The sequence below is a fragment of the Hemicordylus capensis genome, chromosome 5 (genome assembly GCF_027244095.1).
Source record: "Hemicordylus capensis ecotype Gifberg chromosome 5, rHemCap1.1.pri, whole genome shotgun sequence".
NCBI classification, from domain to species: Eukaryota; Metazoa; Chordata; class Lepidosauria; order Squamata; family Cordylidae; genus Hemicordylus; species Hemicordylus capensis.
Genome location: NC_069661.1, coordinates 92,678,367 through 92,703,413, shown reverse-complemented (window position 1 = coordinate 92,703,413; position 25,047 = coordinate 92,678,367).

Sequence of the window (25,047 nt, the reverse complement as noted above, 5' to 3'; positions counted from 1 at the left end):
AGAGATTGCCAGATGTTGACTATGACTCCCAGAACCCCCAGCCAAAGGCCACTGCAGTTGGGAATGCTGGGAATGGTAGTGAACAACATCTGAATATCCCTGTTAGAGGGAACAGTGCTTAACGGATTCCCCTTTATGAGCAGAACCCTGAACCGGTCCACAAATCAGTTCAAACTTGCAACTAGAACGCAAGTGGAGGAGAACTCAGTTCAAATCTGACAGGATTCAGCATGTGACCCATTTGAAGACTTATGCGGTGGCAGTGCGTGCAGCAAAAAAGAGATTCTGGTCTGCGCACATTGCGGCTGCAGGTTTATGCTCGGCGGAGCTATCCCGGGTTGTGAGGAGTTTGGTTTCTGCTCCTTCTACTTCCAATCAGTCCCCAGAGTTGCTCTGCTGTGATGCCTTTAATGGGTTCTTTGCGAATCAGATCTCCTGTATTCGGGCTGACTTGGACTCCACTATTTCTGCAAGGTCTATGGAGGAGGTGTCCAGTCATCCCTCTTGCAGTATTAGATTGGATCAGTTTCAATCTGTGACTCCTGAGGATGTGGCCAAGCTGCTTGGGGCGGTGCGGCCTACCACCTGTTCTCTGGATCCTTGCCCGACCTGGCTGCTTCTATCCAGCAGGGAGATTGTTGGAGGTGGCCTAGTTAATATAATAAATGCATCGCTGAGGGAGGGGAGGGTGCCCCCCTGTCTGAAAGAGGCAATGGTTAGACCACTCTTAAAGAAGCCTTCTCTGGACCCCTTAGCGATGGACAGTTACAGGCCAATCTCCAATCTCCCTTGGTTGGGCAAGGTGATTGAAAGGGTGGTGGCCGACCAGCTCCAGGCAGTCTTGGAGGAAACTGATTATCTAGACCCATTTCAAACTGGCGTTAGAGCTGGTTATGGGGTTGAGACAGCCTTGGTTGGCCTGATGGGTGACCTTTACCGGTGAATCGACAGAGGGAGTGTGACTCTGCTGGTTCTTCTGGATCTCTCGGTGACATTTTATACCATCGACCATGGTATCCTTCTGGATCGCCTGGGGGAGTTGGGGATAGGGGGCACTGACTTGCAGTGGTTCCGTTCCTATCTCTCAGGTAGATTCCAGATGGTGGAGCTTGGTGACAGTTGCTCCTCAAAACGAGAGCTGCTATATGGAGTCCCTCAGGGCTCCATTCTGTCACCAATGCTTTTTAACATCTACATGAAACTGCTGGGTGAGGTCATCAGGTTTGGTGCTGGGTGTTATCAGTTTGCTGATGACACCCAAATCTACTTCTCCTTTCCATCTTCAGGAAATGGCACTCATTCTCTAAATGTCTGCCTACAGGCAGTAATGGGCTGGATGAGGGAGAACAAATTGAAGCTGAATCCAAGCAAGACGGAAGTGCTCATTGTGGGGGCCCAGAATCTGAGCGGTGAGTTAGATCTTCATGTGCTGGATGGGGTTACACTCCCCCAGAAGGAGCAGGTGCACAGCTTGGGAGTACTCCTGGACCCAGGCCTCACCCTGGTATCTCAGGTGGAGGCCATGGCCAGGAGTTCTTTCTATCAGCTTTGGCTGATTCAACAGCTGCGCCCATTCCTTGAAGAGGATGACCTCAGAACAGTGGTGCATCAGCTGGTAACCTCTAGGCTTGACTATTGCAATGTGCTCTATGTGGGGCTGCCTTTTTACGTAGTTCGGAAACTTCAGTTAGTTCAAAATGCGGCAGCCAGATTGGTCTCTGGGGCAACCAGGAGAGACCATATTATGCCTGTTTTAAAACGGTTACACTGGCTGCCGATATGTTTCCGGGCAAAATACAAAGTGCTGGTTATTACCTTTAAAGCCCTGAATGGCTTGGGTCTGAGATATCTTAGAGAGTGCCTTCTTTTACATGACCCCCACCGCACGTTAAGGTCATCTGTGGAGGTCCATCTCCAGTTACCACCAGCTTGTTTGGTGGTGACTCAGAGGTGGGCCTTCTCTGTAGCTGCTCCTGGGCTGTGGAATGCACTCCCAGCAGAAATTCACAATCTTAATTCCTTACTGACCTTCAAGAGAGTCCTTAAAACCCATCTGTTTGGCCTGGTCTTTCAGGGTTTTAATTAGTTTTAATTGTTTTAATGCTAACCTGTTTTTCAGGGTTTTAATTTTTCTGATAGCTTGATTGTTTTTTAAGATGTTTTTAATTGGTGTTCATATTTATATTTCTGTTTTAATTGTTATTGGTTTTAATGGTTTCTGTTTTTAATTATAAACCGCCCTGAACCATTTCGGAAGGGCGGTATAAAAATCGAATAAACAAACAAACAAACAAACAAACAAATAATAAACCAGTCTGACTGTCAAATCAGACCGGGTCTGGTTCTACTGGAACCATTACTGAACCGGGCCGGGTTGGTTTGAATTCACACCAAACTGGCCTGACGAGTTCTGAGCACATCCCTATTTGTTTGTTTGTTTATTATTTGTTTTATTGTTATATTTTTTAATTTATATACCACTTTTCATTACGTCTCAAAGCGGTTGACAATATAATTAAAACACAATGCATAATCAAAATACAAAAGTACAGATAATGTAAATATAAATATAACATCTCTATTTAAAAATATAATAGCCCATTTAAAACAATACTACATAAAACACAAAGCACCAGCAGTAAAAACAATACTTTCACTTACAAGCCTGGGTGAAGAGCCATGTCTTTATGTTCTCCCTAAAAACTGTCAAGGAAGCTGAGGAGCAGATACCAGCTTGGAAGAGCATTCCAAAGCCTGGGGGCAATGACTGAGAAGACCCTGCCCTGAGTGCTCAACAACTGAGACTCCCTCACCATTGGCACATGCAGCAGAGCCCCCTCCAATGACCTTGTCATGCGGGCAGAAACCCTAGGGAGCAGGAGGTCCTTCAGATATCAGGGCTCAAACAGTTAAGGGCTTTATTTATGGCACTGCAGGTTTGGGCATCAAAGCAATGAATGCATTTCAAAATTAGTAATAAACTAAAGGTTAAACCATGCAAATATGAAGTTAAGTGCATTGAATGTATTAATGCAAATGCAACAAGGGGCACATATGCATCAACCACAGAAAGGCAATCTAATGAGGGCACATATGCTTCAACCACAGAAAGGCAATCTTAATTCACAGTGATGTTAGTGGGCCCTTCCCAATAAAAACACCAGGAAAGAATCTTTGTTTCCTGACTTTCATAGATTATTTTTCTTGGTATGTTTACAAATATCTACTCAAAGAGAAAAATGAAGTATTGATGAAACTTAAAGAATATGTGACTAGAATAAGCAACAAGTTTGGAAGAAAATCTAAGACTTTCCGCACCAAGAGTGATGGTGAATATACTGGGAAAGATATTGAGTATTACCTAAAGAAACAAGGAATTAAGCATGAGAAAAAAATACTGTATACTCCAGAACAAATGGGATGGCAGAGATAAAGAACAGAACCACAACTGAAATGTCCAGAAGTATGCTCCTTGTCTCAGGTCTGGAAAATAAATATTGGGGAGAGGTTATAATGGCTGCAACCTATTTGCAGAATAGACTACCCACTAAAATTAAAGGAGTAACACCTTTTGAGCTGTGGAATGGGACAAAACCTATCTTAAAACTTATTAGAATGTTTGAATGTAAGTCATATGCAAATGTTCCTAAAGAACGAATGGGAAAGTTAGATTGAAGAAGTGAAGATAGCAATAGCAATAGCAATAGCACTTACATTTATATACCGCTCTATAGCTAGAAGCTCTCTAAGCGGTTTACAATGATTTAGCATATTGCCCCCAACATTCTGGGTACTCATTTTACCGACCTCGGAAGGATGGAAGGCTGAGTCAACCTTGAGCCCCTGGTCAGGATCGAACTTGCAACCTTCTGGTTACAGGGCGGCAGTTTTACCACTGCGCCACCAGGGGCTCATTTTTCCACCAGGGGCTCATTTATAGGTTTGATGGAATATTTATAGGTTTTGAACTGGGTGGCAAAAGCTACAGGTTACATGTATACCAACTGGGCTGAGGACTAGGAAGATAAAAAATCAACCTGTGGGAATGTATTCGTTTAGGGAGGAGGAGTGATTTCATGGATCAGTAAGCAGCAGTCTATTGTTGCCCTCTCTTCAACTGAGGCAGAATATATAACTGCAGCACAGGCTTGCCAAGAAGTAATTTGGTTACATAAACTCCCTCTGGACTTTGAAACAGATGAACCAAAACCAATTACAATGTATGAGGATAACTAGAGCTGCATCCTTCTCTCACAAAGTGACAAGACTACACAAAGAACCAAAGAATATCAATGCGAAGTACCACTTTGGAAGGGACTTGAAGGAGAAAAATTTGATTCATATAAAATATTGTATTTTCAAAGGAGATGGTAGCAGACATACTCATGAAATCTTTAACTAAAGATCAATTTTAGTATATGCAAGTAGCAATGAGACTTACGAACTGAAGAATGAGACAACAAGAAGGGCAATGTTGGAATTTTTACTGTGTAACTAAGCATGGTCTCTCTTCTTGCCTAAGACATACTAATCTCTGTATGTCTGGCCACATTCACACATAAGGGCGAAATGCAGGTAGACAAACCTGAGGCTAATTTATGTAATGGTGAATCACATCACAGTTCATCCATCTGTAGCTTGGCCTCTGGTTTCAGGCCAGGGATCCATTCCCTCTTCCTGATCCTCCGAGGCTGCATCCCAGCAAGCTCTGTAGTGCTCACATTGCCAGACTGTGGGCAAGGTGTCATAACATCTGCAGGACGGTAGCCATTGGCCATGATCTTAAAGGAGGTGTACTGAGCATGATAGTGCTGTTTTTGAATGGACTGCCCACCCTCGGCAGGGAAAGGGGAGTAAGGGATTTAAATCCCTTTAAATAGCATTTAAGCTCTCAAGGACATAAGAAAACCCTGCTGGATCAGGCCCAAGGCCTATCTAGTCCAGCATCCTGTTTCACACACTGGCCCACCAGATGCCTAAGAGAAGCCCACAGGCAAGAGTTGATGCCATGCCCTCTCTCCTACTTACTCCCTTGCAACTGGTATTTAGAGGCATCTTGCCTCTGAGGCTGGAGGTGGCCTATAGCCCTCAAACTAATAGCTGTTGATAGACCTCTCCTCCATGAATTTATCTAAACCCCTCTTAAAGCCATCCAGGCTGTTGGCTGTCACCACATCTTGTGGCAGAGAATTCCATAGGTCGATTATGCATTGTGTGAAAAAGTACTTCCTTTTGTCAGTCCTAAATTTCTTGGAAATCAGTTTCGTGGGATAACTTGGGTTCTAGTATTATGCAAGAGGGATAAAATATTCTCTCTATTAACTTTCTCCACACCATGAATGATTTTATAGACCTCTATCATGTCTCTCAGTCGCCTTTTTTCTAAACTAAAAAGCCCCAGGTGTTGTAGCCTTGCCTCGTAAGGAAGATGCTCCAGGCCTCTGATCATCTTGGTTGCCTTCTTCTGGAGGTGGCTGTGTTTCTGCCCTCTCTATTATTTCAGTACCAGAAACAGCACAAAACACCCATTATGGGGGCACCTGTGTTCGGGCGTAATGCTGCCCCCTTCCAACCTACTTCAGGTTGGAGTAGTGAAATTCACTACAAACCAAAAGGTTCAAATTGGAGTTTGGCAAGAAAAACCACAGGCTCTTTTGCTGCAAAACTGTCATTTCACACATTCAGGTGTACATGGATCCCAACCTCTGCCCCATTCATCTCCATTTTGGTTTTATGAGCAAACGGGGCCTATGTGTCTATGTGAGGTCCTTGGGGTGGAGTCAGTCTTCAGGTCTGTTGATTGGTTGTTTTATCAGTTCAGTTGGTTTCTCTCTTGCAGAAGTGACTGCTACCTTGTTACCTAGTGTTAATAGATAATAAATAATAAAGATGTTTCTGCAACTAAATAATAAATAATAAAGATGTTTCTGCAACTTCATTTAAGCCTAAATGAAAATTATCTATATATGTAATTCTCCTAGATGTACCCGTTGCTAATCCCATGTGTGGCAGCTCTCGCGAGAGTTCGCAAGTGAGCTGATGATGAGCAATGGGGACAGCTGCCGGGTGGGGGTGGGGATAAAGCACCTCTTAGAAGTCTGTGAGGTTTGGGGTTTTTTGGGGGTTTTTTTTGCTTATTCTTTGACTCAAGTACTTTACCAGAACTTTTCAAGCTGGATACTGGCCTCTTTATACCTCATACTTTACATCCTTCTATCTGTATGTGAGTATTCTGCTTAACATAAATTCTTAAGAGTTAGAAGCCATAAATCTTTGCTTGTTCATTAAATATAGGGTTCTTGTTTGACACGGAAGTATGATTAATCTCCTTGAGCTGAAATATGATCGTTCTCCTTATTTACAATTCTTCCTGGATTCACTCTGAAGGTGAAGATGCTAACTCACCCTTTGGAAATTAAATGTATTTACATGAAAGCCAAATTGTAAAATTCTCTTCAAATATTTGGTGGCTTGGGAGATCATTCCTATAAAAAAAACAACAGCTAAGTTGCTTGCTGTATTCTGATGAGGTATTTTATGAAGAACAGCAACTATGGGTGTCCCAGGTAGAACATTACTGTTGAAGATATGCCCCAGAGCTCAAGTTTCAGTGTACCCTTCCCATCCATTTAATCTTGGCTACTATGCTGTTCTCAGCAGCCATGCTCTTCTGACCATTGAAGAGAAACAACTGTGTTAAAGGGATCACTAGCAAAGAGCAGGAAAGAGAAACACATTTTAATTGCTCAGTCTTGCAGCCTTTTCTAGGAAAGCACTTACACCCAAGTGCAGTCTGAAACACAGATATTTCACTTTATGAAAAGCTAATCATTCATATTGCAGTCTTGCCAAAATGGCAATCGTGTTGTTTTTTGTCTCTCCATGGACCAAACAGCTCCACTTTTCTGTCCTGACCGCTTTTCTGTGAATTTACAGGTGAAACTCGGAAAATTAGAATATCGTGCAAAAGTCCATTAATTTCAGTAATGCAAATTAAAAGGTGAAACTGATATATGAGACAGACGCATTACATGCAAAGCAAGATAAGTCAAGTCTTAATTTGTTATAATTGTGATGATCATGGCGTACAGCTCATGAAAACCCCAAATCCACAATCTCAGAAAATTAGAATATTACATGGAACCAAGAAGACAAGGATTGAAGAATAGAACAATATCGGACCTCTGAAAAGTATACAGTGTACTGTGCTTGATTGGCCAGCAAACTCGCCTGACCTGACCCCATAGAGAATCTATGGGGCATTGCCAAGAGAAGGATGAAAGACATGAGACCAAACAATACAGAATTGCTGAAGGCTGCTAATGAAGCATCCTGGTCTTCCATAATACCTCATCAGTGCCACAGGCTGATAGCATCCATGCCATGCCGCATTGAGGCAGTAATTGCTGCAAAAGGGGCCCAAACCAAGTACTGAATACATATGCATGCTTATACTTTTCAGAGGTCCGATATTGTTCTATTCTACAATCCTTGTCTTCTTGGTTCCATGTAATATTCTAATTTTCTGGGATTGAGGATTTGGGGTTTTCATGAGCTGTACGCCATGATCATCACAATTATAACAAATTAAGGCTTGACTTATCTCGCTTTGCATGTAATGCGTCTGTCTCATATATCAGTTTCACCTTTTAATTTGCATTACTGAAATTAATGGACTTTTGCACGATATTCTAATTTTCCGAGTTTCACCTGTATATAGTTTATTTCTTCTGCAGTGTCCAAGTAATTGAAAGAGCTTGAAGACTCATAAGTATGGTACAGCCAAAAGCATCTGATCCCTAATACAGCAAATCCATAAAGTATTACATGTCTCCCTTAAGGGACGAATTCCTGTAAGATTTGCTTTTTGAATGGAACCATGCAATGTCATCTACACCAATCGGGGCACTCTTAACCCTGGACTTTGGGACCTATGTCCAGGGCCTCCACAGCCCCTTGGGGCCCCCAAATCCTATTTAGTCTGTCCCACGTAGTGTAGTCACCCGGCTGAGCATGATGCTGCTGCTTAATTTGCAGGGGAGGGGGGCCTCCAAAGACCTTTAGGTCCAGGCTCAGAATTACCTAAGTGCACCCCTGACACCAATAACTATTTCCTTTTAACCACTAAAGAGACAAAAATGGGGGCAAAGTATAGAGAACCATACTGAAGACTGCATTATTTCATTCCAGACTGGATAGTCTGTGGATGGTCTTGGTGGCTCGGATTAGACAGGTGGCTTGGGCTGAGCATTATCTTTTTAGATCCAATCTAGGAAGCATATCACGAATCAATTCCTCACTGAGTTCACTGTGCCCAGTTTGTAGAGATTGAAACCTGAGCCTAAGTAGTAGTAGTAGTAGTCATGTTTATTTACGGTCATAGACCAAAATTTACATACATAATAATACACGTAATATAGTAATAATATATACATAATATAATCAGGAACATGGACTCATCCTAATCAGCAATTTCCCGTTAGCATAATCTGATTTACCAATTGTTGTCTAGCCTTCTTAGCTGCCTCACAGAACTTAGCAACTTTAAATGTTACTTCCTCCTTCTGATCTGAGAGCAGATAGTTGACGTAAAATGCATCTGTATGCCCTGGGAAATCAGTCAGTAAGGAGGAAATATAACAAGTTCGTAAGTCCCTATAAAAAAGACAGCGGAGTAAGATATGAAAGATAGACTCCTTTTCTCCAGAGCCACAAGGACATAGTCTCTCTTCTTTTGGGATCCCTCTAAATTTACCTTCTAATTCAGCTGAAGGTAGCACATTAAATCTGGCCAATATAAACATCCTGCGATATTTAGTGATAGTAATCTTACCCAGGTAATTCGCAGGTTTAGTATTATACATTTGTAAACCTAGGAAAACTTCTTTAGAGATTAAAGATCGATCAGTCTGCATTTCCATATCATAGATCCGCTGCTTTAATATCAGTCTTGCCTGACAAAAACCCATTTCTAATAGACCATCCAGGCTAAAGCCATATAAACTTATTTGGCGAGATATTGACTGCTTCCAGCTAGAATTAAATTTATCAATAAAAATTAAGTGAGCAAGGCCTGTAGAAAAGAAAGACAATCTCAACCAGAAGCTGAGAATGGAAAACCACATCCGGGCTTCCATCTTAGGCATGCCAGTTTCCATCCTCAATATTACATTGGGAACACATCTAGGGATCTGTAGAATAGATCTCAGAAACTTTGTCTGAACTATCTCTAGTGGAGTGCAGTTAGTATACGGGCCCAACTGTGACCCATAAAGCAACTGAGAGCAGGCTTTAGCTGTAAATAACTTAAGGGCAGCTGGTACAAATTGAGCCCCATCTTGGTGGAAATATGATTGAATGGCCAATGCCGATTTACGTGCATTTTGGGTAACGTATTGCAGATGTGCTTGGCGTTTCGTAGAGGCCTGGAAAACAACCCCTAGATATTTAAAGGTCTTAACCTGTTCTAGTTTATGTCCAGCCAAAGACAACCTGAGCCTAAACATTTGCACAATAAGCCTTTCTTGCTTGTATTTATGCTTTGGAAATACAAACTTAAAAGGCACAACCATATCTCAAACGGCGGCAACCAGTTTCTGTAGGGATATGTTTATTTCTTGCCATATTTGATACTCCACACTTTTGGTCCCTAAAGATCTCAAGGCAGCTTACAAAGATTCAAACTTCATAAAACAATTCAAAGTAGTACATCATCATCTACAAACACTAGCACCATCTACCAAAAATGAGGCGCCACCAAATTCTGTCCTAAAACTACATGTCAATCAAACAGCATGGCATGAAGCAATTTGCCCTTGCTGAACACCCATGTAAGGTGGAGAGCTGGTCTTGTGGTAGCAAGCATGACTTGTCCCCTTAGCTAAGCAAGGTCTGCCCTGGTTGCATATGAATGGGAGACTAGAAGTGTGAGTAGGGGATGTATTCCCCTCAGAAGTATTCCCCTCAGGGGATGGAGCCATTCCGGAAGAGCAGAAGGTTTCAAGTTCCCTCCCTGGCATCTCCAAGATAGGGCTAAGAGAGACTCCTGCCTGCAACCTTGGAGAAGCCGCTGCCAGTCTGTGAAGACAATACTGAGATAGACAGACCAGTGGTCTGACTCAGTATATGGCAGCTTCTTATGTTCCTAATGTATGGGACATTTTTTAAAAGAATAGGTTCCTCTGTAACATTCCAACGGTAATGAACATGTAAGACTCATGTTCTCAAACTATGGGATGGGAGTGACTGTATGTGCAGGGATTCACAAGAAAACTGCAGAGGGAGTCAAATCTTCTCAGCAGCTAAGAGGCTTCTCCCTCTCCCTGCCACCCCAAGATCTCAAGTGAGAACTGTACAAGCAACAGTTGGAGGAAGGGTCTGCTCTCTGTCAGACCTCACATTGTGGTGAGGGGTGATCCTGGCCTCCCCTGTTTTTAGAAGGCTATTGTGAGACCACGATATGGCTAAGCTGGGAAGAGTCAGGGAGCAATTGCTAGTGTTTGCAAATGTTAAGTAGATTTCATTAAGAGCTCTGCTATCTATTCTCCTATCTGAGCACTGCAGGTTGGGTTCCAGTCCTTCAGCTCAGTGGCTAAAGCAGCCCAATGAGCTTTCTTGCCAATTAGAAAATTGGGAGTAATGGGGGCAAGGGGAAGCAAATGATCAATTTACCCACAAGCCACAAGTTTCATATACAGTTATGTGATACCTGCAACTGCACATGAGAATGTCCACCCACCTACTAAACAGATGACTGGGTCCGTTTCAGAGGGAGACATCATTAAAAGTAGAGGTGGGGTCCTGGAAAGTAAAGTAAATTTATAAAGTAAAGTAAAGTAAATTTATAAAGTAAAGTCCAAACATTTGAGGAACTCTGATGTATGGGGAAATTGATTATTGTCAATGCTTCTTTGTACTTCACTATATTGGTTGCTTCAGGGCTGCTCTACACTTCATTATGTTTCAGGGCAGAGACTCATCATTATGTTGATTATTCAAGAATGAGATGTTGATTGCCTTAATGGTCTAATAATCTAGTAATGGAGACTCTGTAATAGCATTGTCTTGGTGTCTTGGAATCATCCTTTCTGCCGCACAGCATTATGATGTGTGGGAGCTCCAAAGTGAAGCAAGGAGCATGGTGTACCTTTTAACATATCATGTAGATGTTTCTCTTGACTTTGCTTCCTTCAAGAACTGTGCTTTTGGACAATATGTTTGCAGATTGCTCCACTACTAGTGATCTGTACTACTCAGATGTTAAAGGAGAGCAATAAAATTGGTGCAAAGGTCAGTAGCCTTGAAATGAAGATTGACACACCACTGAGGATGCAGTGAAGCAAGCATCTTATGGCCTGAGGCTGGGATCTAGCACTGTGATATAGCTTGGATGCTGTGCTCGGGTTGAAAAGCCCACTGCATAAATAGGGTAGGGGTGTACACGAATCAAAAATCATGGTTCAGCTTGAATTAGAATTGCATTTGAGCTGAACTGCATGCTGCCAAACTGGTCTGACCAAGGCTTAGAAGCTTGGGATGGGACAAGGCAGCATCCCTGTTGCTGGGCAATGGCTTGAGGAACATGGAGATGGGGCGGAGCAAGTGCTCAGAGAGGCAGCCAGTGAGAAGCACAGCGGGCAAGGAGCAGGCGCCTTCCTGGGCAGGTCGGGGCTGCCCTCTCTATGATTTCAGTTCCAGAAACAGCATGAAACCATGGTTATGGCAGCATCTGCATTTGGATGTAATGCTTCTGCCGCAAAACCTCAGGTCAGAGCAGTGAAGCTAACTACAAACTGAAGGTTCAAACTGGGATTTGGCGAGGGAAACCTCAGGTCACTTTTGCTGTGGCACCATGGTTTCACACATTCACATGCACACGGATTACAACCTCTGCCCCATTCATCTTCATCTTGGTGTTATGTGCAAACGGGGTCAGTGCCTGACACTCTGACTTAAGAAGTGCTGGTGCTATGTGCGATACACCAGTGCTGTTCATGGGTTCGACTAACACATCAGCAGCACTTGTGTTTGTTTGTGTGTGTGTTTGTGTTGCGGACAAACTCCTCTTCCACGTAAGTGCTTTGTGCCAACCCAAATATGTATCTGAGAGTCATGCAGACCTCAAGGGCATATTTTCAGGTGGCTTCCAGTGCTTCCAGCAGAAGTGGAGGCTGCCTAAATTCCCCTGTGAATGCCAGTGCTGCACTAGTCCTAGAACTCATCAGCAGCACTAGTACATCTCATGTAGCACTGGTGCTTTATTAGTCAGAGCACAGGCACTCTTACCTCTGGACTTCCGGGCCAAAGTCCAGGGCCTCCACACCCCCTGAGGACCCCCAAATCCTTTTTAGTCTGTCCCAGGTGGTGTGGTTGCATTAAAAATGTGTTAAAAATACTGTGTGTGAGTGTATGTGTGTGCGTGCACACACGCATGCACCCTACAAAAGCCTTTAGGTCCAGGCTCCAAATTTACCTAGGTGCACCTCTGAGTCAGAGTGTCAGCCAATGGGGATAAATGGCCATGAAATGCAAGGGGATCTGTCATATTTCTGTATAGGGCCCAAATATATACAAAGATGTGTACTGAGTGACCCATTCATAACAATATTCAATTGAGATAATAATTTGATAAAAGTTAATATAACACCACAGAAATACACCTATTTTCTGTAGCAGAAAAGATACCTCCATTCTCAATTAAGTCCAAACTGAATAGAGTCAAATTTGATGATGAATCCTAATTCACCAATTTCATACTGAGCTGCCTTTTGTCAAAGCAAGGTATCCTTAAGGCCAGTTATAAAGTAACCTAGGAGACTGAAATTTAGTTGTGTGACTGGGAAAAGGCCTGATGCCTCGTCAACCTAACTGCATCAAATGATCATAATTCAATAGTTATCTTAGCTCCTTTGCATTCCCCATTACGTCACTCTGTGAGGGCCATTGTTACAAATGTTAACTATCTCTAACACAGAAAACAAACTAGGCTGATTGGAGAGATGTCATTTCACACTTCATATTTTCATCTATTTATCAATTAATATCTATTTTAAAGTTTTGATGTCTTCTGGAAATGCAAAGATGACATACTGTCCAATGTCCTATTTAAAGCGCTCAGACACTATCATTAGAAGGCATGTGTTTTTATATTTGAGTAGATAACAGTAATTTCCGAACTGTCGTTTTACATTTCAGGAAGTTTAAGATAAAACCTGAATAAGTTTGATAAGAAGCTGTGACAGACATGATGTTATCTTCAGTGAGAATATTAAAGACATTCCAGAATCAAATGGATAATGTGAGAAACAATTTCAGATTATAAAATACCAGGTGAGTGGTGCTAGATGGAATTGCTCCACGGCTAGACGTGGTGTCGAGGGCAGGGGGAGAGGATACAAAAACCATTTACCACGCGAACTTGAATATAAAAACTTGAATATAAAAACTTGACTTCATCATGTTTCTAATACTTGAGCATACTTCTGTTTCTTTTTAACCCAAGGTGAATTTTTATAATGCCCATCAGAGTAATTAGTTTTGTAGTCCTAAAGCTGAGTGAACACTTAAGACATTCTCATTCATAAATATTTGATGAGGTCATAAAAGGAGTGGTTTCATCAAGGATGGTCCATGGTATTGTGATGCTTGAAGCAGGGTGCCAAATGCAGCCTTGCTTCATGCTCCTGGTGGGGCCAGCCCCCTTTAAACTGACCCTTGCCAGCTTTGAAAGGGGGTGGGCAGGAGGGAAGATTGCCGGCAGCATCCTCTGCACTTCTCACACTTGTTGCAGCTTTACATGGAGGATGAGGAGAGGAGGGCAAGCTTCTGTCTTCTCCCCACACTCCTTGCAAACCTGTAAAGGGCAGATTGGTCCCAAGAACCTGCTGAGATGGTGGGGAGGCATCTTGCCCATCCTTCAGGCACCACAATGATCCTCCACTTGAGGTAACGGCTTCACCTCACCTCATGCAAGGACTATCTCTGGACATAACTTTGTACTTTTAGATGCCATGTTGAGACCTTTTTGTTCATTCCGGCCTTTTAAATGTTAAATTTTGAGCTGATTTTAACAGATTTTTTTTTTGTTTTAAATTGTTTTGTATTGTATTTTGTACCCTCCCCCTTTTTAGGTCTGTTATGAGTTAATCTGTTGTGGGTTTTTATCTCATGTTTTAATGTTTTATCTCATGTTCTAATGTTGCGTTATGAACTGCACATAATTGTTGTTATGGGGCAGCTAACAAAGATTTTTTTAAATTATGATTTTGATTATGATTATGATTATTTCTTGTTTACACAGTCAGACAGGTATTATTGACTGGTTTGTTTTATCCAGACATCGAGTCCTTCCCAAGGACCTGGGAAGGCTGAATTTTATTGTCAATACTGTTGTTATTATAGATATCGTTGCAGAATATAGGCTGTTCCAAGTAATGTTGCTTTTTGTAATTAACTGATGGTGATTTCTGTGGCCCCTATGATGTTGAGGTGCTCTTCAAGTTGTTTTGGAATTGCATCTAGGGCGCCAATTACTACTGGGATTATTTTGGTCTTCTGCCACAGCCTTTCAATTTCAATTTGTAGATCTTTGTATTTTGTGATTTTTTCTATTTCTTTTTCTACTATTCTGCTATCACCTGGTATTACTATGTCGATTATTTTAACTTGTTTTTCTTTCTTCTCGACTACAGTTATATTTGGTGAATTGTGTGGCAGATGTTTGTTTGTAGTTGGAAGTCCCATAATATTTTTTGCATCTTCATTTTCTACCACTTTTTCAATTTTATGGTCCCGCCACTCTTTGGCTACAGGTAGCTTGTATTTTTTGCAGATGTTCCAGTGTATCATCCCTGCTACCTTGTCATGCCTTTGTTTGTAGTCAGTCTGTGCAATCTTTTTACAACAGCTGATTAAGTGGTCCACTGTTTCATCTGCTTCTTTACAAAGGCGGCACTTGCTGTTTGTTGTTGATTTTTTCTACTTTTGCTGTTATTACATTTGTTCTTAGTGCCTGTTCTTGTGCAGCCAATATTAAACCCTCTGTTTCCGTCTTCAGGTTGCCATTCTTAAGCCACTGCCAGGTCTCAATGAGGTTTGATTTTCCACTTATATTGTGCAAATATTGACCACGCAGTGGCTTATTCTTCTGCTAGGTTCTTTACTTGTTCTTTCTTGTAGGCCTGCTTTGTTTCATTGGTGTTGAATAGTTTCTCGTTATTGACCATTTTAAATGCAACTTCTTCTTCCTTGATATATTCCTTAAGGCCTCTTTTCTCCTCCTCTGCTGTTTGATGGACTTGCAGCATTCCTCTTCCACCTGAGCTGCGAGGGAGATATAGCCTGTCTACATCACTGCAGGGGTGCAGAGCATGATTGATGGTCATTATTTTCCTGGTCTTACGATCTAGCGTCATTATTATTATTACTACTACTACAACATTAAAGCCATGTAACATTGATTCAGATCATTAGAGAGTGAAGTCTCTTCTCCTCCTACAACCATGGCATAGACCATGTTGTATCCCATTTGGATCCTTCATTTATTCCCATTATGTACAGGAAATTGTACTCCTTGAACTCCTCCCTTTTAGAATAAAAATCTTTGGGATCATGTCATTCCTGCTAGATCAGTGGTGATCATAGTCATAATTAAAGTTACATGCAACTTATGCATGTTTACTTAAATGCAAGTTCACTGTGTTCAATGGGAGTTCTAAAAAATACCAAAGGATTTCAGACTTAGTGAAGTTTTCTAGCTTATAATGGCCAGTTGGAAAAGGTAAGTGATTAGGGAGAATAGCTAGAATCTAAGTAGGCAATCAGTCAGTAGTAGACCGTATTAACAAGCTTGAAGGGCAGAAAATGATCCCCAATTGCTTGGGTACCAGCAGCTGCTTTGTCATTCCTTTCTAGTCCCACCCCAGCTGTAATTGAGCCATGTAGGCCGATCATTTATTTGGTAGAAAAGGGAAATCCGCAACTGGGTGAATGACCAGGGTTGGGCTTTTCCCTCTGCTACCAGATGAATGACCAGCCTGCATTGCTTAATTACAGCTGGAGTGAAGCCAGAAGGCAGCAAGAGAGTGGCTGTTGATACCCAAGCAACTAAGGCTCTGTTTCCACTCATCCAGCATGTCAGTACAGGCTGCTACTGAAATCAGTTGATGTCACCACTATCTCAGTGTGCAGGGAAGCACAGATAGGTATTAAAAAAACCTTTCACAGTGGTAAACTTTTATTTCCCTCACTATACATTTCAGAAGCAAGTTTAGGCCTATCTGAAAAGCCTAGCTGCTTGACCTGATATAGGCAAGGTGGGAATCTTTTGCTTTCAAAATGGCTGCAGTCTTGCTAAAGACATCCCAGCATATTTCCAGTTCTCCACTACAAACTCCCTTCTCCATACAGAGCTCAGGAAATACCTTTGCCTGTGCTGACATTTATTTTTAAACTTTTCACACTTTGAGTAGTTCTTGCATTTCCCTTCAGAACTATGCTACCCAAGGGAGATTGTGCACTTCTTTAAAAAAGGAAAAGAAAAGAAAAGAAGACAATTTTTCAAGTGGAACACAAGTAGGGTCATCTTCTCTACCAAGTTATTCTCTATCCTTTCAGAAGCACCTGCAACTGCTATTTATATCATTCCAGAGATACTGGGAAGCATAATATTCTAAACATAAAGATTTGCACTAAGTTAAACTATAGCATGTATAATTTTATATTTAAATATAAATCTGTAAAACCATTTGTATATACAGTAAAATAACATTAATATTTTTATTTAAAATATCTTTTCTTTCCAGTAACCATACATTTAGTCTATGATACAGAGCCGTGCAAACCCCTTAGTAATATGGAGGAGTGCAAAGTTCTCAACGAAAAAAAATATGATGGAGTGATGAGGAGTGATTTCGTGCTGTGTACAAATGCAATTGCATTTCCTCCCAGTCTCCATAGCACAAGAGTGTGCTGGAGGAGTTAAGCATCTGCAGATAGCTTCTTGGAAGGTGTGGTCTCACTGACACGCAGCTCATGATTTCTCTTTCAAAAAGGAATCATGATTTCCAGTGGTCATAATTTTTTCTCCTGCTGCCAACAGGAGTAATTTCTTTGTGCAGCAAAAAAAAAAAAAAAAAAAGACTGTTTAAAATGAGCAAATACTGTTATCTTCCTTAAACAGTATTTTTTTTTTTTCTGAACAAAGAAATTACTTCAGTTGGCAGCAGTGGAAGAAATTATGACCGCTTCTACATACCTATGGTTCTGAGATTCAACTCAGAAGCATTCCCAATGCTTATGAAAAGTTTGAAAATATGCTTGTGGCATAGCGTGTAAAATGGTTCTGGATAATGAAATGAAGAGGAGAGTAAGAACCTGTTCAAATTGCCTGAGTTCTGATTCTGAACAGTAGAGATGTACAGGGTTCTGCAGCTACAACGGAATCCCACTCCACACACACACTTTTCTGTGATGAGAAGCAACACGTGGAGAAAAAATGGCCCATAAATGAATGTGAGAAACTGCCTCATCAGTGGCAGAAGATTTCCATTGCTTCTGCCTAGTGGCTGTTGTCCATGTTCAAATTGCTTTCAGGCACTAGGCCCATTGTGAAATCAGAAAACTGAAATCAAAGCATCTGAGAGCTATGATAAAATCAGCTGTATTCCCCTGTCCTCAGGGTGTAGCAAGGATGGTGGCAGTCCCAGAGGCTAGATTTAAGGATAGGTGCCCCCCCCCCAGCTGACTGCCCACCTGACTGCCTTCTTCTTTTTCACCACTGCCCAGTGAAACAAGTTCAACAGGAAGATCCCAGTGCAAAGAGCCATCAGAACGTTAGTTCCTCATGGCTTCTGGGTGCTTAGTAAAAACCTGGGAGTCCTGACAGATTACATTATTTCCAAACTAAGATGATTTATTTCTGAACCGTACCCCAATTCTGAAATCCAGCACCATCTTTAATTATTTTTCTCAGATGAATGACATGAACATTCGCTCGATATATAAGTGGCCTTACTAAGGGTGTTTGAAACCCCATCTGAGAATTTATAATTAATATTTTATATTAATATAATTATACAACCTCTCTTAGCTTTCCTTGAAATTCCTCAGACATTATGACTAAATAGGAACCTCCCAATTTGCCTTGAATTTCATCTTAGGCAGACTGTAGTAACACCCAAAGGATATGAGCTACCCTGAGGAATGTTGTCTGCATTTTTAAGTTTCCTTCAAAAATCTACAGGTGTCTTGCCTAAGCAGGAACCTCCCAGTTCACCTCAGATTTAACTTTGGATGAAATTTAGCAGCAACCCTAGAAGCTTTTTAATTTTATTTATTTTAAAGGGAGGCTGCAGTACTTGTTCTGAAGATGATGAAGATTCCTTTGCAGCACTCTCAGTCACAAAGCGGCATTCGTTCTTTTGTGTGGCAGGCTTTCAACCTGAAATACAGCTTTGCTCACCTACAGGTTAGCTGATTTGTGGAGACTTTTAAAAACAAATAGTTGTATTAGAACATGGCTTTTAATAACACAAAAAACCAATACTTCAAGTCAGCGACCCATGAAGAAAACATACAAGAATAAACTGTAAATACAAGGTATGAACCATCATGTACCATGGCTGCCTTTTATGTATTTTGAAGAAAAATGCATGCAATCAGCTATGCCATCAGAAGTGACAACTTAAAGACGAAGGTATTTATTCTGACGTGTCAGAAGCGATTTTTGGTTTATCTATGGAGTGAACGCAGGTTTCTCTCAATGGGATGCTGGTCCTCATTGAATGAGAGATCAGATACACTCAACCAAACAGCTTACATATCCCCAATTGTTAATACTTCATAGTTCATCAGCTGGAGATAAAGGATCTCTCCAGGCAGAAAAAATAGCAATAAACACCAAGATTAACCTGGCTGCCTGTGGGATGTCATTGTGTTTATACAGCCAATTGGTCATTGGTCTGTCAAACGAAATATGAGTTGTGTCAAGTTTGCTAGAGTGGTTAAAGCACTTCGAAACAAATGATTGATTAAATGGGCACATTGTTCTTGAAAGGTGTCAGCTTGGCAGCCAGGGTCACTGGAATCGTTATGTTCAGTAATCGCTGCAGCTTTGCCATCTGCCCTGTCTAATATACAATGTAGTATTTGAGTGGTACAAGTTTGCCTGGTTGTGCAACTATGCATCTTTGAGGCTTACCTTGGGGAGAGGTTGCATGTTTTATGACCACCACTGGAATCAGCAGTACCGTGGCAAGTGTTTTATGCACTGTGTCGAGTGAGATAATGTAATAATGTTTAGCCTCATTGGGGAAAATCATGGCCAACACATAATGAGATTCCTGCTGTCTGCTAAGTGCTTTGCATCACTGCTGGCCATTGGCAGGGAAACTCAGCATGTATGGTCCTGATTCATGAGCTGCTAAATATTATAGACTGGGAGCAGAGTTGACCCAAGGATAAATAGTGCCCTGTGAGAGGAGTGTCTTTGCACCCCCTCCCTCCTATGAATCATTTATCAGTGTTGCAGAGTTGTGTGGCTTGTGCATGTTTACAAAACCTAGTAGCACAACAAGCCCTACTACTGTTTCTAGGCTTTTCCTGCAACCTCCATGGAAAGGGCCCAGAGCTACTTCTCAGTAATTTATCGTTTTGCTGCCATCACTCTCCTGCTTCAGTTCTGGAATTGCATTAAAGTCTCACAGACCTTCTGCAGCTGCTTCTTGAGTCTCCTTCCTTATTTTTAGGGATGTCCATGGAACCATTTGGGCCAGCTTGGTTCAAATTCGAGCCAGATCTGAACTGGCCCAGCCCAGTCTGGTTATGAGTTCAGTCAAGCCAGGTCTGACTCAGCTCAACCCTTGAACCTACCCGAGTTGGCCTGCAGACCAGCTTGGGTATACTTGTAAGGGGGAATTCTTGAGGATTCCCCTTTACAAGTAAAGGGGCATCCCTAACTTAAACTTAAAGGTGTGTGGTGGGGGGGGTGAGAGAAAGTGGCCTCCATACCTTTAGCAGAGACCACGGGATAGGCGGCATAGGTGGGCAGGGGTGGATGATGGCCATTTGTGAGTGACCTCTGTCCATGCGCAGAGGCCATTTGTATCCCAATGCGATTTGTACCTGTGGGGCTCATAATAACAGCTTCTGTGCTTGCTCAGAGGCCTGAACTGAGCTGCAGCCAGTGCAGGCTGTCATTTGGGAGACTGGAAGGGGGCTTGAAGGAGCCCTGCTGCCCCCCCCCACTTCTGATGCTTCACTGCCATCTGATACTGCCTCACCATCTGCCTATGCCACCTATCCCGTAGCCTCTGCTAAAGGTATGGAGGCCGCTTTCTCTCACTCGATGGCCCCTGTGCCTTTGAGTTTAGGTTAGGGATGACCCTTTACCCAGTCAGCAAGCTGTTTCTGCATACCAGGGGCCAATCCAGTTTGAACCTGGACCAACACCCCCCTTTGGGGGCCGGGCTAGTTTGAACTCAGACCAGCCGAACTGAGCCTGTTTGATGTTGAGCCCACTCGAAGCGATCCGGCTTGCACATCTCTACCCTATTTCTCCCTCACTCATTGCAGACGGTACACTCAATAGAGAGGCTTCAAGCTCAGCTTCATATCCCCTTGAGTTAGGTAACCTGGGTGACCACCTGGCTCGCCCACCACAAGGCCAGTCCTGATTGGTGAGTGTGTAGAAAACTCACCATGAGAATGCTGATATCTCTATGGGAGCATCCAAGCCTTAACAATTAAGCTGCCACTGCTACTAGTGTTTATCATTCTTAAGCCTGGTCTTTACTTCTCCAAGCCAAGGCTTGAGAACTTCTCTGGCATCTCTAGTTCAGAGTTCCCTGGGAAGGGAATGATTCCTAAACAAGTATGTTTGTAGTGCAGATATTAGGGATGTGCAAATCGATACGTGGTCAAATTGATTGGACTCGAATTTAGCAGATTCAAGTGATTCGGCAATGAAAAGAATCAGCAGACCCACCACCACCCAAGCAGCCATGTGGCAGAGAGTCCAGTGGCAGCATGGTGTGGGATCATTTTGAGCTTTGCCCTGGTGATGCTACCCATGCCACCTGCATCCACTGCAGGGAACAGGTGAGCAGGGGCTAGGACCCTAAGTGTTTCATGATGTCAGGTATGTTGTTGCACTTTTAAAGGCACCACCCGGGGGTCCTTGCCCCTGTTGGCAGCACTAGGCCAATTGTGTCCTTGAGAAGCAGTGGTAAGTCATTGGCTCCAGCTCCTAAGCAGGAAAAGCTGACTGCAGAGCAGGTACAGCATCTGAGGAAGGAGTCTGATCCAGGGGTGTACCAAGGTTGGAGTGGGCCGAGGAGGATCTGGGGGGCAAAAGAAAGGAGGATCTGGGGAGCAAAAGAGTGCCTGGGAGTGGGGGAGAGTAAAAATGGCACAAGATCTCTGCTCAGATTTCCCATTTTTTCTTAAATGAAAAGTGGATCTTTCTTATTCAAACAGGCAACAACAGCCCCTTTTGAATGGCAGCCTGAAGCTCAGAGGTGTGTGTGTGTGGGGGGCATTTAAAATGTGTGGGGTGCTTATGCTTAGTTTTTGAATTTGAACCAAGTTTATTGTGCCCAGCCCAGTGATATGAGTAAAGAACACATGCCTCCAAATTCAGAAGTGGGTAAAAACCTGTATCTGACTCAGAGATGGTCAAACGGGGTCCCCAGTTATTGTTGGGCCTACAGCTCCCATCATCCACAGCTATAATGGCCTTTGGGCTGGTGGGAGGTGGGAGTTGTAATCCAATAACATCTGTGTGGACCCCAATTTGACAATTTGACAATTTACTGGATTAAGTAGATCTAATTTATTGTAGAAGCTTTAAGCCATAAAGTGAGCATTTATATGGTTCCTCTTCTTGTGTGAGCTCCTTTGTTTAGTATGATGGAAACCCTTCCATCACTGCATGTGCAGAGCCCTCCCCCCCACTCGCTCCATTTAACCCTGTGTTTTCTTGCTTGCACTCTTTCTTCTCCTCTGCGGCTTTCTCCCCCCCTCCACCCGCCGCCATGTTGTGGATGCTTGTGCACATCAAAAGGGAGCAATCTCCCAGTATGGGGATCGGGGTGGTTCTCTAAGCTTATTTGGGGGATATGAGCAGGGAAGCTTCTGCCTCCTCAGTTTATTCCTGCAGCTTTGAGATTCCTGCCTGCAACCTTGGAGAAGCTGCTGCCAGTCTATGCAGACAGACGAGCTAGATAGACCAATAGTCTGACTCAGTATAAGGCAGTTTCCCATGTTCCTAATGTCATTTTACTGTTGAGAGTTTTTGTAATCGCTTCAAGAGCCAACCGGAACAATTTTATGCCCTGTATGTTAATTAACAGAATTATTCAAAAATATACAAAAAATGATGAGGCAGAGGTGTCAGGTATTGTTATTGTGCTTCCCAACATTTTTATATCTGCTGCTGCTGCTGCATACCCTTTTACCGTATGTGCGAGACTAAGGGATACCTTGTCCTCAGGTAAGCCCTTACCCTGTGTCTCTGCATGACTCACAATTATGAACATGCCGCCTCTTGGATCAGGGACCAGGGTGGATTTGATTTAAATCAAACTGATTTAAATCACGATTTAAATCACTAGCAGGGTGGATAAAAATAAAAAAAAATCGATTTAAATAAAAAAATCCGATTTAAATTAAAAAAATCGAATTTTTTTGATTTAAATCAAATTTTTTTGATTTAAATTGGATTTTTTTGATTTTTATCCACCCTGCTAGTGATTTAAATCGTGATTTAAATCAGTTTGATTTAAATCAAATCCACCCTGTCAGGGACACACACACACAGGGCTCTCCCCAGAAGAGCACGCATGCGTGCGCACACACACACACACACACACACACACACACACAGACACACACACCAGAAAGTATTGAATGCACAAGCTTTTTTTACCTCTTCCCCCCATTCCACCATTTGCAGAATCTTGCCTGTTACCTCTGGTAATGAGGAGGTTCGGAGCTGCCTCCTCCTCCGCCATCCACCTCCACTCTCATTCTCCACCCATCTGTTTTCGCCACTTCACAGCCCACTCCCCCGACAGCCCCCCCTCCATCACCTCTGAGCCCTGCAAGCCAGGCAGCGTGTGCGCACATGCACACACACACACACACACACACACACACACACACTGCAGCCAGAGTAGGTCTGATGATCCAGTCAAGACTCACAGGGTGCCATGTGCAGGGAGCAGTTGCATGGAAGACAAGTGCTTGCAGAGCAAACAGGCCCAGATGATATCCACAGCTTGGGAGTACTCCTGGACCCAGGCCTCACCCTGGTATTTCAGGTAGAGGACATGGTCAGGAGTGTTTTCTATCAGCTTCAGCTGATTCGACAGCTGCGCCCATTCCTTGAAGAGGATGACCTCAGAACAGTAGTGCATCAGCTGGTAACCTCCAGGCTTGACTATTGCAATGTGCTCTATGTGGGGCTGCCTTTGTACGTAGTTCGGAAACTTCAGTTAGTTCAAAATGCGGCAGCCAGATTGGTCTCTGGGGCAACCCGGAGAGACCAGATTATGCCTGTGTTGAAACAGTTACACTGGCTACCGATATGTTTCTGGGCAAAATACAAAGTGCTGGTTATTACCTTTAAAGCCCAGAATAGCTTAGGTCCAAGTTATCTTAGAGCCCCTTCTTCTGCATGATCCCCACCACACATTAAGGTCATCTTAGGAGGTCCGTCTCCAATTACCACCGGTTCGTCTGGTGGTGACTAAGAGGTGGGCCTTCTCTGTAGCTGCTCCTGGCCTTTAGAATGCACTCCCAGCAGAAATCTGTAATTTGAGTTCATTGTTGTCTTTCAGGAGAGCCCTTAAAACCTATCTGTTTGGCCTGGTCTTCCAGGGTTTTTAACTGTTTGAATGTTTAATTGGTTTTATACTGTTTTTATAGTTTTGATTTTAATTGTTAACTGGTTTTAATTTTTTTATTATTCTGTTGTAAACCGCCTGGAGCCATTTTTGGAAGGGCGGAAAATAAATTGAATGAATGAATGAATAAATGAAGAAGGCCAATCCTTTCCTTCTCTCCAGGGCTCTAGGCATTGTCTTCTCCAGTGTATTGTATCCAAGTAAGGCAAGGGTTGTTCCTGGAAAGGCTGCTGTCCCCAGCAAGCCTGATGGCAGACACACTGCTGTCTCCCCCTCCACCCTGCTGGGCTTCCTCCTATGCAGGCAAGCACACTTTATTTAGTCTTCTCAAGCAGTTTCATTCATGCAACCGGGCCTCATTGTTCTCATTGTTGGCTGCATCTCTCAAATCCATGCACTAAGAGGAGTTAAACTTCAGCAAAATATTTGAACTCCAACAAAGGTTCCTCAGAACTGCGTGAATATTGTTTTCTTCACCTGCATAGGATCAAGTGATCTGTTTAGATCTGGTCTGTTTATTCTCTCATCCCCATACAATGCTGATTTCTTCTCTTAGAAGTAATATGAGGTTATTCTTATTACTGTTCATGATGACATTTGGGACATAATTAGGTTCTGTGTAATTTTTCAGAAAATAAAAGCAAATTACAAATAAAGTGGTCAAGCCTCAGTTTTATTCAAACGTAATGTTTACAACAGGTTGACACTTCTTGATGCTGTTGGGACTCAATGCTTGCTGTTGTCCCTCTTCTGTTTGGGATGTGGAGTAACAGATAGTAGTTATCTCTCTGTCTTGGGGAGGGGGAGGGACAGATAGTGAGTGGTGGGTGTGCAGCTGCTTGCTTCACCCATAGGGAACAATTGGGACACAAAACACCCCATTGTTACTCATGAGTGGCTGCTAAAGGGCACCAAAGTGGGTTGGACATGGCCAACCATGGGCTCTGCCCACCACCCAAACTGGCAAACAAGTGATTTTAAAGGACTCTTTAGCTTTTCCTGGTATTTGGTTTTTCTGCCATAGGGAATAATGGGGATTCAAAGCAGCCCCATTATTCCCCATGAGTACTCAGTCTAGGGGTGCTTCTGGATCCAAGCCTCTCCCTGGTGTCCCAGGTTGAGGCAGTGGCCAGAAGTTTCTTCT